Genomic DNA, 15,628 nt, shown 5'->3' with positions numbered 1-15,628 from the left:
TTACAAGTGTTGTTATTAGTCGGCTAAAACGTCAAAATCGTCATAAGGCGAGACGTTTAGATTTTACTTCCAGGTATAAAAAACCAACTGTCCCTGTAAGCAACCAAGCTGACTGTGAATATGGCCCGCATGCTGCCGATTCAGATATTCCACAGTTGGTCTTACAGGAGAAAATGAAGGATATTATAGAATCTTTACAGGCTGGGGTTTCTTGCGATACAGATTGTAAGCAATTGCAGTTGGCGACAGTAGGGCGAAGTGAAAATTATTGTGGATTGATGCCAGGCATAAACGGTTGACAGCATCGAAGTTTGGGAATATTTTCAAAATGAGAAATACGACGCCAAGGCATAATACTGTTAAAAATATGCTTTTTCCAAGTGATATTGTGACAAAGGATATCATGTATGGCAGAAAGAATGAACGCACTGCTATTGCCTTATATAAAGCAAAAAACAAAGTCACTGTTATGCCTTGTGGTCTTTTTGTAAAAACGGAATTACCATTTTTAGGAGCAAGCCCCGACGGTTTATTTGGGGAAAATGGATTGATTGAGGTTAAATGTCTTCCGTCCAACGGTTCCAAACCAATTTTAGAGGCGGCATTACAAAACAATATATTATGTTTAACTATTGTGATCTCCGTACTACACTTAAAAGAATCACATAATTACTGGTTTCAAATACAGGGACAGTTGTACATTGCGAATAAGGAATACTGTGATTTAATTGTATATGCCAACAGTGGAATCCAAATCATACGACTTTTGCCAGATCCACAGTTTGAGACACGTGTTCTACCGCGTTTGATAAGTTTTTATAATGATTGCTTTCTTCCAGAATTAGCTGATAGCCGTATCCAACGGGGTATGAGAATTCGCAAACCTGAACCCGGAACGAAGATTGAAAACTTAATGTCGTGCACCTAATTCGCAGACCCCTGTGGGGTCGCTCCCATAAGAAGTAGTGCCACCCAACCGCTCGGTTTGATCCTAGTAGTCATTGTGCCTAAGGTAATATGACTACGACCCTCGACAAAGCAGAGCAATATATAAATGTATGTAGAAGACCCGCAGTTTGCTTTGACAAGCCCCCAACGCCTCAAGGTTAACTGTGGATGATGTAAGTCGGTAATAAGGACCAGAAAGAGTAATGGTAAGAGTATATATAACGACGAAGTAATAATAATTAAAATTAACGTAGATTCTAGTATAACAAATAAACATATAACGTAGTAATTAAATTCGAATAAATATGTTGTTAATAATAGGTATTTCTATAAGGTATTTTGATGTCAAATAAATAAGTGGAATAGAATAATCATGTGTTGGACTTCGATAATATAATAATGATGTAATAATGATAACGAATGTAATATGAAATGATGTACCATGTAATTGCAATGATTGGGTATTATCAGTGTGTAGAATGTAGACAGGCATTAATCTATAGAATCATCTCCTATATATTATTATCCTACAGCTTTCCCGATGTTTGGCGAGCGATTGTGTGCCTTATTCGTCACGTCCGATGGGTTAAAAAATAAATCGGTTCTTGGATCGTTTAAAATTGGTTTTTCATAGTTGACAGCCGTTTGACGAAATTCCACTCGAAATCGGTGATTTTTATTCATTTCCCGATACATTTTCCGGCGACACGCCACTTTATTGACAACTGATGTTTGACGGGAAAACACTAAAACCAACTAAACAAAGATGGCCGCTTTAAATTTAAAATGCGTTATAACCGATATAAACAATCAATTTTCACAAACTAATCATAATAAGATTAACCGATAAACATCTGACGGAAATCAAGTTTTTTGACATTATGTATTTATCACGCTATGTATACTGAACTGCAGTATTTCAATTGACACACCACATATTTACTTATCGGATGCATTCGAGTGACTATAATTTGAAGCGAACACAATTTTATAAAACTTAACACAGTCACAAAAAAATCACTTTTAAAAACTACCACCTGTCATTTGTTGTTTATGTAAAAAACGACAGGTGATATTATTTACGTCTCATAATGATTTAAAAATGCACAGCACTATATAATAACTTTTTTTTTTTGAAACGCAGGCGCACGACATATGGGTGTTTTACGATACTAAGGAATAATATTTCTAAATTTGATGTCACTTTTTTTTGTACGGCTGTTGAATGATTTTTTTTTGAACCATTGAAACTTATATACATTTAATTAGCTCATTATAACCCAAAAATATTTTAAAGGTATCAACCAGTGTTGCCAACTAAAATTTTCAAAGTTCAGTAGATTTTTGGATTTTTTCTTCAAAATATCAGTAGATTGACAAAAATGTGTGAAATTCAACGATTGTGTTTGGTGAAAGCGTGCATATTGACATAATCTAACAAGTGTCTTCTCATAATCATAATTTCTTCTTTTCCTGACAAAAATTTCAGTAGATCTACTGAAATTTCAGTAGACATGGCAACACTGATTATGCGATCAACCCAGTCTTGCCAAGTCAAAATTTAAAAATTCAGTAGATAGACATGGCAACACTGGCTATGTGATCAAACCAGTGTTGCCAAGTCAAAATTTAAAATTTCAGTAGATTTTGACAAAAAATTCAGTAGATTTCATAAAATATCAGTAGATTTTGAAAAATGTGGTTTATTAGATATGATTTAAAACTAATAAGAATAACAATAACTAATAATATTAATTTATTGTAAAAATTGATGATATTAATATGTAAAATGGCGCTCTTGGGTAGAGTTTGCTTTTTATGTCAATTTAGAAGTGTATAACATCAAAAAAGGTCATGCGTTAATCATTTCAAGTTTATTATTAAAAGAATCATCAGTTAATTTACAATTATGGAGAAACACAAATATCAGTAGATTTCTTGAATTTCGAAAAAAAATCAAAAAATCAGTATATTGGCAAAAAATATCAGTTGATCTACTGAAATTTCAGTAGACATGGCAACACTGGATCAACCATAAAATATTATTTCAAAATTTAATAACGTAATTTTTTTTTATGGCTGTTTAATGATAATTTTTAAACCAATGAAACTTATATACATTCAATTAGCTCTTATAACCCAAAAATATTTAAAAGGTATTCAACAATAATTGGTGTTATACATATTATTTAAATCATTATCAACCAGGATCAATCCACTGCTGGATATAGGCCTCCCTAGCCTGATTCTATTCCTTTCTGTCATTTGAATCCCTGTATTTATCAAAATCGGTGATATTATATTTATCCTCATATTCATATCGTCATCATAATCATCGACCTGAACCAATCCACTGCTGGATAAAGGCCTCCCTACCCTGATTCTACTCCTTTCTGTTGTGCTGAAATTGAATTGCTGTATTTATCAAAATCGGTGATATTATATTTATCTACATGTTCGTATCGTTATCATCATTATCATCAACTAGGATCAATCCACTGCTGGATGACGGGTTCCGCAACCTGATTCTACTACTAGCAGTTAAACAAATTTGTGATACTATACCTATTTATATCATCCTTATCAACATCGACCTGAACCAATCCACTGCTGGATTAAGGCCTCCCTAGCCTGATTCTATATCTTTCTGCATTTTAATTGCTGTATTTATCAAAATCGGAGATATTATATTTATCTACATATTCATATTGTCATTATCATCATCAACCTGAACCAATCCACTTCTAGATAAAGCCCTCCTTAGCCTGATTCTACTCCTTTCTGTGTTTTGAATTGCTGTATTTATCAAAATCGGTGAAATTATATTTGTGTACATATTCATATCGTTATCATCATCATCATCATCAACTAGGATCAATTCACTGCTGGATGAAGGGTTCCTTAGCCTGATTCTATTCCTTTCTGTTATTTGAATTGCTGTATTTATCAAAATCGGTGATAATATATGTATCTACATATTAATATCGTCATCATCACCATCGACCTGATCCAATCCACTGCTGGATAAAGGCCTCCCTACCCATATTATACTCCTTTCTGTCATTTGAATTGCTATATTTATCAAAATTGGTGATATTATATTTATCTACATACTCATATCGTTATCATCATCAACATCAACTAGGATCAATCCACTGCTGGATGAAGGATTCCGCAACCTCATTCTACTACTATCAGCGAAATGTCAAACTGTCTGACGTGAATAATAAACCCATCCCGAAGAGAAAACTATGGCGCCATCTATGCATACTTCACAATTATAGTAAAATCCAATACCGCCAAGCCGTCTGCAAGACCTAGCGAGACAGACTGGAGAGAGCCAGCTGGCTCAGCTAGTCTCCAATATATTATTATCCTAAGAGATTTTGGAAAATTCACTAACAACTCTTTTAAGCGACATTTTATTGTTATTTTCACATCTTCACTTCAAAATGTGCGCTACCGATTCATCTACCGTTTGAATTGACCACATTTCAGAATTTTTCAATGATTTTACAGGTACGTGACGTTTATATCCGACATTTTCTTACATACCATATACGACTCGCCATATTTCATTTAACGTACAGCAGAATGACGTCTTCGTCGCTTAAGACCTTCTCATCTTTTAATTGACAAACGGAATCGATTATTTTTATTCGAATATCGTAATGTAGGCATTGGCGCACTTTTTTACGGTGAAAAAACCATAATCTTGGTACAATTCACTACGTATAATACCTTCTGACAGCGGCGTGCGCCACTGTCCGCCATTTCATAGATAACGTGATATCCCAAATTTGATTTTTTAAAATACTTCTTTGTGGCTGTTCACTCAATATTTTTTTAATGAATAATTACCTAGGCTACTAATTTCCATAGATCAGAATAAAGTCATATTAAACTAACAAAGTTGCCATTGCAAACAATGAAAGAAATTAATACGAATTGTTATTGTCATCAAAATGTATGATATTGTATAATATCTACCTATTTTTATCGTCCCTATCATCATCAATCTTGACCTATCCACTGCTGGATTAAGGCCTCCTCAGCCTTATTCGACTCCTTACTTACACATGAATTGTTATATTTATCAAAATTAGTGATATTATATTATTATCTACCTATCTATATATAATGCCATTATTATCACGAGCCTCAATAAATCCACTGCTGGATGAAGGCCTATCTACGTTGATTGTATTCTTGACAGTATTGAATTTCTAATGTTATTTATCTACATATTCATATCGTCATTATAATCATCATCATCATCAACCTGAACCAATTCACTACTTAAAGACCTCCTTAGCCTGATTCTACTCCTTTCTGTCATATGCATTGCTGTAGGTATTTATCAAAATCGGTGAAATTATATTTATCTACATATTCATATCATCATTATCATCATCATCGACCTGAACCAATCCACTGCTTAATAAAGACCTCCCTAGCCTGATTCTACTCCTTTCTGTCATATGAATTGCTGTATTTATCAAAATCGGTGATATTATATTTATTTACATATTCATATCGTCATTATCATCATTATCATCATCATCATCATCGACCTGAAACAATCCACTGCTTAATAAAGACCTCCCTAGCCTGATTCTACTCCTTTATGTCATATGAATTGCTGTATTTATCAAAATCGGTGATATTATATTTATCTACATATTCATATCGTCATCATCATCATTATCGACCTAAACCAATCCACTGCTTAATAAAGACCTCCAAAGCTTGATTCTACGCCTTTCTGTCATATGAATTGCTGTATTTATCAAAATCGGTGATATTATATTTATTTACATATTCATATCGTCATTATCATCATTGTCATCATCATCATCATCGACCTGAAACAATCCACTGCTTAATAAAGACCTCGCTAGCCTGATTCTACTCCTTTCTGTCATATGAATCTCTGTATTTATCAAAATCGGTGATATTATATTTATTTACATAATTATATCGTCATCATCATCATCATCATCGACCTGAACTAATCCACTACTTAAAGACCTCCTTAGCCTGATTCTTCTCCTTTCTGTGATATGAATTTCTGTATTTATCAAAATTGGTGATATTACATTTATCTACATATTCATATCGTCATCATCATCAACCAGGATCAATTCACTGCTGGATGAAGAGTTCCGCAACCTGGTTCTACTACTATATTATACCTATTTCTATCGTCCTTATATCATTGACCTGAACCCATCTACTGCTGGATAAAGGCCTCCCATGCCTGATTCTACTCCTTTGTCATTTGAATTGCTGTATTTATCAAAATCGGTGATATTATATTATAATTATTTATATTTCCATTATCATTATGAGCCTGAATAAATCCACCGGTGGATGAATTTGAATTTCTGTCGGTCATATGAATTGCTGTATTTATCAAAATTGCTGATGTTATATTTACCCATTCATAATATCGTCATTATCATCATCAACCAAGATTAAGCTACTGCTGGATGAAGGTTATCCCAACCTAATTCTACTCTTGTTGGTCATATAAACTGCAATATTTTTTTAAATTTTTGATTTTATATACTTACCTATTTATATCGTCATTATCGTCATCAACCTGTATCAATCCACTGCTGGATGAAGGCTTTTTTAAGCTGATTCCACATATTTAGGTTTTATAAATTCCTATTCTTATCAGATATAATATGTATTGCTTCATTTTTTTATCAACATTTGTCTCACTATGAATGTCCCGCACCGGGAAACTATATTATTTAAGGTTAATTTTTAAAACAAAATATGATTTTTAAAATATTATTCTTTGGCTCCAAGCATTTATTTTTTATATAAAATGAAACAAAATAATGTTAAAATTTATTTTTTATGCTGCTAACCTTTTTTTATTATGTAAATGGGACCCGAAAGAGATTAATATTCACGTTATATTGGATCACGATTGAGATGTATAATTATTTATCATCTTTAAATGCACATACCTACACATATATTGTATTAAAATTAAAATGACAGTGGTAGCAATCGGCGATTGCCAGCTGTACTGCTAGGCTTAGCATAGATCGTAAAACTGACAAATCAGATAAATTTTCAATTGTCTGACGTGAATGAAAATCAATCCCGAAGGGAAAACTATGGCGCCGTCTATACACACTTTACAATTATTATATTAAAATCCAACACCAAGTCACTATGACGAAAAGCTGTCTGCAAGACCTAGCGAGACAGACTGGCCAGAGCCAGCTGGCTCAGCTAGTACTGATAATTATAATATAACATAAGCATAATTTAAACCATAGGATAAATCTAGATGTCGATTAATTGTACCGATTAAATCAGCCGAAAAACTCCAAGAGAGTCCAAGCCCCATACAAAACATCAACATAGAATCTAAACTCTTTACAAGGAAACCAGTTTTTCCCGATTTTCGTTTCATCAGTTTCCATATTAAATTTTCATACATGTGGGAGACCAGTAGGAGGCGGCATCCGCGTCTATCGACCCGCGGATTTTCTCACGATGCGAAGCGCGGCTGTTCCGTGAACGGCGTTTCCAGATCGGTATTGCGGCCACCGTCTCCCTCACACGAATAGCCCCATCCCTCACGTACAAACTGTTGAATCCACGAGATTTCCATACAATCAAATCATAGACGATAGCTCGAGTTCCACGCATCCGATCGAACTGAAATTTGTAATGACGTAACCGTCTCTGGATCGCGGTGGGCTGAGTTATTTGTTTGACCGCGTAACTAGGAATGATTGCGACACATCCAACCATTTATGGCTCAGAGCTAGGATTAATTTTGACACATTAATTATAAGATAATTAGGCATAATAAATATACATATACTTAGGAGGTCTAATAATTTAATAAATATAATTCTCATTGCTACTGTGTACGGTGCGCACGGGCGGCCCTCTTGTAGGTACGGACTTGTGTCTTGCGCCGCTCGGCCATGACAAGACTTACGTCACGTGGAGTGAACTCATATGTTAGAGATTTTGATACCTCATACACCTCCGTACGTGAAGTTTTCGCTTGGTTAATGTAAATACTAGAAAACAATACTTTTTAGAATTTGCAATTGTAGTATGGACAGGTACTGCATAACGGGCTCACAGCGATTTGCTATGACGGCCTATACGTACCCATAGCTCGTAGCCACAATGTACATACACTTTGAAAGGGTTTCGGGTAAGTGATTTTGCGTAACGGTCAATAAGCGCGAATTACCGAAAACCGAAGACCGTTATGTAAATTTTCACTGTTCGAAACGTCTATGTCAGGGGATGAAATTACCAGAATCAGATAAAAACACCTGGATCTTAGATTCAATATTCAGTTTAATTTTGGTTCTAGCCCTAAATCCACGACGGATTGCGCATCGAATTCTTTATATAAATCTCATACCATGCAAGTTTCAACGGGCTGTGTGGATCACCCACCACCCACTTCCTTCTTTGGAATCAATACCTAAAGTTGGATTAGAGTTTTCGGACGAAAAATAATTATAAATACCTAAACCGGACTTAGCGCGATTCGTGAAAAATTTTGAGATAAAATACCTACTCGGTACTTAAACATTTTTGAGCGTAAAGTTTAGTTTTCATACAGCATACATTTTTCAAGCTTTTATTTTCTCTCGATCATCGGTTCTAAAGCTCATTCGTGGCGAGCCCGTGCATACGTTTGAAATAATTCTGAATTTCGATATTAATTATTTTCGATTGTGAACTTTTGTACTTTGACATTTGATGTGGAATTGTGTAATAATTTACTAATTAACTTTTTTCGAACTATATATAAACTTTACTGCCTATAATTGAAGATCTTGGCATAAAAACAGCAAATGTCACAAAACACTTTTTTTTCAGGAGAGGGTAAAAACATAATATCTTGGTTGTCAAGAGAAATTTTATTAATTGGACAATGAGGAATTATAGAGAAACCTTGTATGCACTATATGAATGTAAAAAATATATTAAATTTATTTCGGTTACATAGATATTTAAAAAAGAATGAGTGTGACATTTGCTGTTTTTACACAATTTATGGACATTTGTTGTTTTTATTGCAAAATTGAAAAGATCGAAATGTAAATAGTATGACTAAAACTATAATTTTATTAAATAAAATAAAGAATATATATTTCTGTTATTTTTTAATCATAATACAACTTTTAATAAGGTTTGAACATATTATTTACCTATTAACAAACGACTTCAATGTATATAAAAAATCAAGAATTAATATTTAAAAAAATGTTTTAATTATGTGCGGGTTAATAATGATTAGCTTCATATTATTATTATTGATTTAATTTAATAAAACACATTTTTTATTATCTACTTATTCCACTTTAAATAAATAAATATGGACCGGTTTCGTCCGCCTCTGTTTTTCTGCCAACTGTTTTCAACAGTTGAAAATGTCCCTCTAAGGCGGACGAAACCTGTCCAGATTTATTTATTAAAAGTGGAATAAGTACTAAAAAATGTGTTTTATTAAATTAAATCATTAACACAATGGATTTCCACCATGTGATAGTTAACACGAAAAAAGAAAACCGATTAGCTTCGTCTGACACCTTCACTATCAGCAAATTAAACGATGCATTTATTGGGTTTTGTAAATATTTAGCTCATTTTAAAATATACTTTTTTAGCTCCTTTCAATGGAATTAATCCACCATTATGTTGTTTCAAATGCAATCGTGACTTGCATTTGATTTTTCTTCACTACATTAAATCTATCCCACAGCCCAGAGAGAAACTGAAATGTTCGCAAAGCACTTCTCCCTTACTATCCTGGTCTATTCTGTACTTTATAACTAGCCTACAAATTTTTACCGAAAAATGCCAAAGTTTTAACCTATATTTGATATTAAAAAAATCTCTTTTCCGGTCTTTTTAGATTTTATAATGAAGGGCCTAGAATTTTCCTTATTGCATCCAATACCACCCTATTCAACTGATCTGAACTATCAACTGAACAATAATGAAAGTCACCGTTTTGGTAAAAACGTCGCTTGGTGTTGTTAACTTTTCTCTTTCGAGACGTTTCAGACGTCTATGCTAGTAATATCCATGATAAAATATTAAAAAAATCATAAGAAAACGTTTTTAAAAGCAATAATTAAAAGAATCAAGGATAATTTGACAGCTCAGACACTAAATTGTATGGAATGTATACTAACATTATTAACGCCGCCTGGTGATAAAAGTGTAGAACTACTGGACCTTTGCTGTTTTCACACAAAAATGCCTGGACTATTGCTGTTTTTAGAAAAGTGGCATATTTTGGAGAGCAGATTTGAGGGATCACAGGAGGGAGGCACAGTTGTATGTAATCATACACAGGGAATATAGAAATGCAATAAAATGAAAATGGAAAAAAGTGGACATTTGATGTTTTTATGCCAAGATCTTCAATTGAATCAACATTTGTGAATTTCTGTGACTGTGAACAATATATGGACCCGTTTGACTTTTCTGCGAGATTTATTTCGAAGACTTATGTGGTCACCACCTTCCACGAGACCTTGGCCTGCGACTCCTCAATGATGAACCTCCACTTCCAACCCTCAGAGCTAGCCGAAGAATTCGGAGGCACCTCACTAACCATACAAATGCACGAGTATGTCGGCTGTTTTCAAATAAAATTTTCTGCTGGCTATAAACAGAAAATAAGCAAAACCAATTTCACTCGAACTTTATAAGGGCACAGGCGTAAATTTTTAAAAACCTGCCGTGGAACTTCAACGTTAGGGGCATAATTATCTGAATTGACTGAAGATCTCTACTATTAAAATAATAAGTACTTACCTGATTGAATTCAAATAATACGACATGTAGTTAGCGATATAAACTTACATGTGAATCAGTTTGTGGACTTGGCCCAAGGCAGTCGTCAATGTAGTTTTTGACTTCCGATGTTTCGTTTTCAGCTTTGACGGGAAGCTGAAAACAATACAATATCTTTAATAAGTACCTATATAAATGAAAAGGGGGCAAAATGATTTTAATGTTAAGTACTGCGTGTCACAATATACTATACCGATGTTTTGATGGATGGATGTAAAAATTCAGCGTCAAAATTAGTGAAATCAACACGTTCCTGCTTGACAGAAAATTCCGAAGAAAAATCATCATCCGAGCTGTACGACCAATCACTTCCAGTAGTGTATTCGTCTGTATCGGATTCAAAATCTACCGGTTCAATTTTAGTGTCCATTTTCAAGATTTAAGCAATATTATTGCAGGAAAATCGGATGAAATAAATTAACATAACGGACACGATAATAATCGCAGACTGAAAAGATGGCGGTGCGGTGACACATGACTCAACACGACCCATAGATTAATATAATATGTACTCATAGACAATTACGCATACTACGACAGACGTTGAAATTGGCTGAGCTTGCGGATTTAAAATAAGGTGTTTATACTTGGTTGACAAAAAGATGGCAACACTGTGCTAATTTGACATTTCGGATTAGTATATGCCAGGAGGGCGATTCATGAATTTAGCACAAGTGACCAGTTGCACAACTATTGCACAACTTGCTTCAACCGTAGCATATTAAAAGTCGACCGCTGGATGTCACTAGGCCAGGCTTTGGTAGTACACCAGTGTTGCCAACCGTACTATAATTATAGTATTTGTACTATAATTTTGGTCCGCGTACTATGTACGATATAAAATAGGTATAGTACGCCCAAAATACTATAATTTTGAAAATCGTACTATAATTTTATATAAAAGTACTATAATTCTGCATTTGCCATTTCGCAATCGAGTGGTCTTCGAAAATTTGGAAATCTGCGGCCCGCGGCGAAATATTTTTCCCAAAAAAAACAAGCCGACTACGAAAAATCGGGGCGGCCCGCGACGAAACATTTTTCCTAAAAAAAACAAGCCGACCATGAAAATTTGGGAACGTGCGGCCCGCGGCGAAATATTTTTCCTAAAAAAAACAAGCCGATCATGAAAATTTGGGAATGTGCGGCCCGCGACGAAATATTTTTCCTAAAAAAAACAAGCCGACCATGAAAAATCGGGAAAATTTTCATTTTCAACAGATGACAACGCGTACTATATTTTATCTCCAAATACTATAATTTTGGAGGCTCTGTACTATAATTCCTCTTTCAAAATATGGCAACACTGTAGTACACATGCTTTGACGGTAGAGGCGCTCGCAACTTTCCGTTTGACATAATAAACGTCAGATTTTCAATTCGTATCATATGTAATATTGGAGAAAGCTGTTAATAAATTGTTATACATTTACCATTTATTACTACATATTACCGCTAAAATTATTATTTCGTGTTTCAATTCTCATTTAAGGAGGTGTTTATTGTGATTTTGTAATAGTTTGTCTGTAAAATATTGTTGTATCTTGTATTGAATATTCTAATAATGGAGACGTTTCTTTCTTTTAATTATCTACGTACGTTTTATATCGCAACGTTGACGGGTAAATACTGATTAAATATGATGTTATTAACATATTTTAGGTTATTTTACGCCCCCAAAATGGAAGTCCCGCAGTCAGAATTCGGTAATCGAACGGATGCGTTCAAAATGACCGACAACTCATTTGTAAAACGTTTTCGGTTATCGAAAAAAATTAGCAGATCGACTAATTACCAGGTTGGAAGAATTGATGGCACCTCCACCCAGATCTTCGGCATTAAGCGTCGAAACTAAGGTGAGTGGTGAACTTTGATGTCTATTTATATAGGTAATGAAAAAAATATTAAATGTTTGTCGCTTAACATTGTTTCTTGTGTGTAGGTTTTAGCCACACTTCGGTTCTTGGCGACTGGAAATTATCAAACGGGTGTCGGCGATGAGCACACAGTTATGATAAGCCAAGCATCTGTCAGCAGAGCCGTTCAAGAAGTGACGATGGCCATTGATGACCATTTGTTGAACGAATGGGTGCTATTCCCTTCTGACAATTTGGAGCCTATGAAACAAGAGTGAGTACTTATATAAAATAATTAATAATCTACACGTAAATATGATTCCTTTAATATGCACAAGAAGATAAAGGAAACATTGGAAATTACGAAAGGAACCTCATCAACTATCTTGAAAGACGAAAATGGGCGTATTATATTAGATATAGAAAAGAAGCTGACTCGTTGGAAGACATATATTGAAAATCTGTTTGATGATGATAGGGAACCTATTGGCTATACTCTTAATAAATGTGAACAAGCTCCATGCATAAATAGGGCCGAAAAAACCAATCGAACGTGTGACCAATAGTACCAAAATAAAACTTTCTAAATATATCTTTTTAAAAATGTATTTAAACGGATTCTGTTTCAATTCTGAGTGTGTGACGATATTCCCAATATACGTGTTCAACATATTTGTATGTTTAAAATAATTGATTTACATTAGTGAAATCCCGTTTAAAGCGGTACGTCCAAGGCGTTCTCGGAAAAGTGCGCGTCTTAAGACGTTCTTGGCAGCCATCTGGTTAAGCAAAATTGGATAAAAAATATCCATGTAAATAGCGAATCATAAATTCCATTGTAATCTTTATGGATAACTGGCTTCTAGGATTAAAGGTTAAATACAATCAACCACAAATTGTTAGGACAACTAGTTTATATTATTCATCAATGGTTTATGATTACGATTAAGGATGTAACAGTGAACCTTTTCTGTTATATTAACACATAGTTTTACTTGTTTGTTTGTAAAATGGCATCACATAGCGTCTTTGTCCAGCAGAATTTTGGAATTAATGTGGGAATATAAAAACAGTTTGTCGGATATTTCAACAATTATGAAAAAAGATGTTTGTATTTGTATAAAACCATTTATTTATCAAAAAATTTATTTATGAAAACCAAAATAGGTACATAAATGGTTAAATATTACAATTACAGGAATGTTCACATTATTTAAATCATGGCGATTTAATATCAGTGTACTTTATTAATACAAATAAAAAATAATTTTTTAGTACTAGTTCCACGACATACCAAACTATACACAGGCATTGTCTTAAACTTAAATGACCGCCCAATATGACTTGGTCAATGCGAACACGCGCCAATCTCTACTGGCAAATAATCTTTAGTTGACTTATCGTGTTTTGCCAGTATAGATATTGATTTACAAAAGCGTTATAGTTATTTATAGCGATTTTCCAGTAATAATATATTCAATATCGACTTAACACGTAGTGATATCATAAAATTACGGAGGAATTAGGTATAATGAATTTGACGACGCTTGTTTTACCAGACGATAGAGCGTGTTGATATCTATCAAGTATCTTATCAGTTCCAGGTTGTTCTATGTCACTTCGAATCAATCAAAAAGCCATTTTGCTAAAAAATGTGATATAGAATAACCTGGAAATAAGGCAGCGAAGTATCTATCAGTAACTATAAATAAATACCACATGAGTTAAGACGCCTCAATAGCTCATCAAAAATAAAATAAGTAAAAAAACTGTGAAGTTATGAGGTTTTCATATCTTGACGACGATATGCATCGGACACATACTTAAAAATCAAAACTATGATTCTGTTACTCTATGTTAATATTAGAATATTTGAATATTCTTGTGAAATATGAAAGCAATAAAAAAAATGATTATTTCATATACTTTGGAATTTTATTTCATCCTGTCTCAAAAAATGATTTATGTACACAATCAATAGCACAATTCACTAAATTTAATATAGTTTTGCGTAAAATTTGCATTTTCAAGATACTTATTATAATATCAAACAAAATACACTATGCTGGCACACATAAACACTCTTTAAACAATTCCTTAGAAATATTTTATAGACTAATTATACATAGTAATTATACGCACAAAATATGAAATTTAATATAGGTTTGCATAAAATTTGCAAATTTTCAAGACACTTATTATAATAATAACAAACAATATAAGGCTGGAAAAATCATAGATGCAGAAACACATAAATACTCATTAAACAATTCCATTCAAATAAATCACTGCATTGAAACAGAACTAGACAAATTATTGGTTTTTCATAAGGATACTGACATGAATGTATAGTTTGAAATGGATTTCTTTTGAGTATTTACATGAAAAAACTGTTTTGAGACAAATATAAAATAATGTTTCACAGTTGATTGTAAACAGGTGAAATCATACATCGTTTAAAATGTAACAAGGATCACTTATACTGATATACACGATGCTGTAAAATTTTATTTTATATTCGGCTCAACACGGTAATTATGATTCAGTGAAACCCCCGAAATAGCAACAACCACCCCAAAGAAGCGATTACGGTGCATAGCCGAGATTGTCAATTTTTGCACCTAGCATTAATATTAGTGCGCTCAACTCTGACTTGGCTGCACCGATCAGAGCTGCAGTCTCTGACTTGGCTGCACCGATCAGAGCCGCAGTCTCTGACTTGGCTGCAATGATCAGAGCCTGCGTGTCTGACCTGGTTGCAATGCCGAGAGCCACCATGTCAGACCTGAGCGCAGCAATGTTGATGGTCAGCAACTCTACGGCGGCATTCAACACGGGCACCGGACCCATTGTCTGCGTTGCCACAGAAGTTTGTGACAACGAGAGCCTGCGGGCTCTCACCGTTGCTGGGAAGACAGCACTGCCTTCACTTGTAGCAGCATGGGCTCTTGTGA

Source organism: Rhyacophila brunnea, unplaced genomic scaffold (genome assembly GCF_057557595.1).
Source record: "Rhyacophila brunnea isolate RB1 unplaced genomic scaffold, BYU_Rbru_1.0 scaffold_13, whole genome shotgun sequence".
Lineage (NCBI taxonomy): Eukaryota > Metazoa > Arthropoda > Insecta > Trichoptera > Rhyacophilidae > Rhyacophila > Rhyacophila brunnea.
This window is presented reverse-complemented; position numbering follows the sequence as displayed.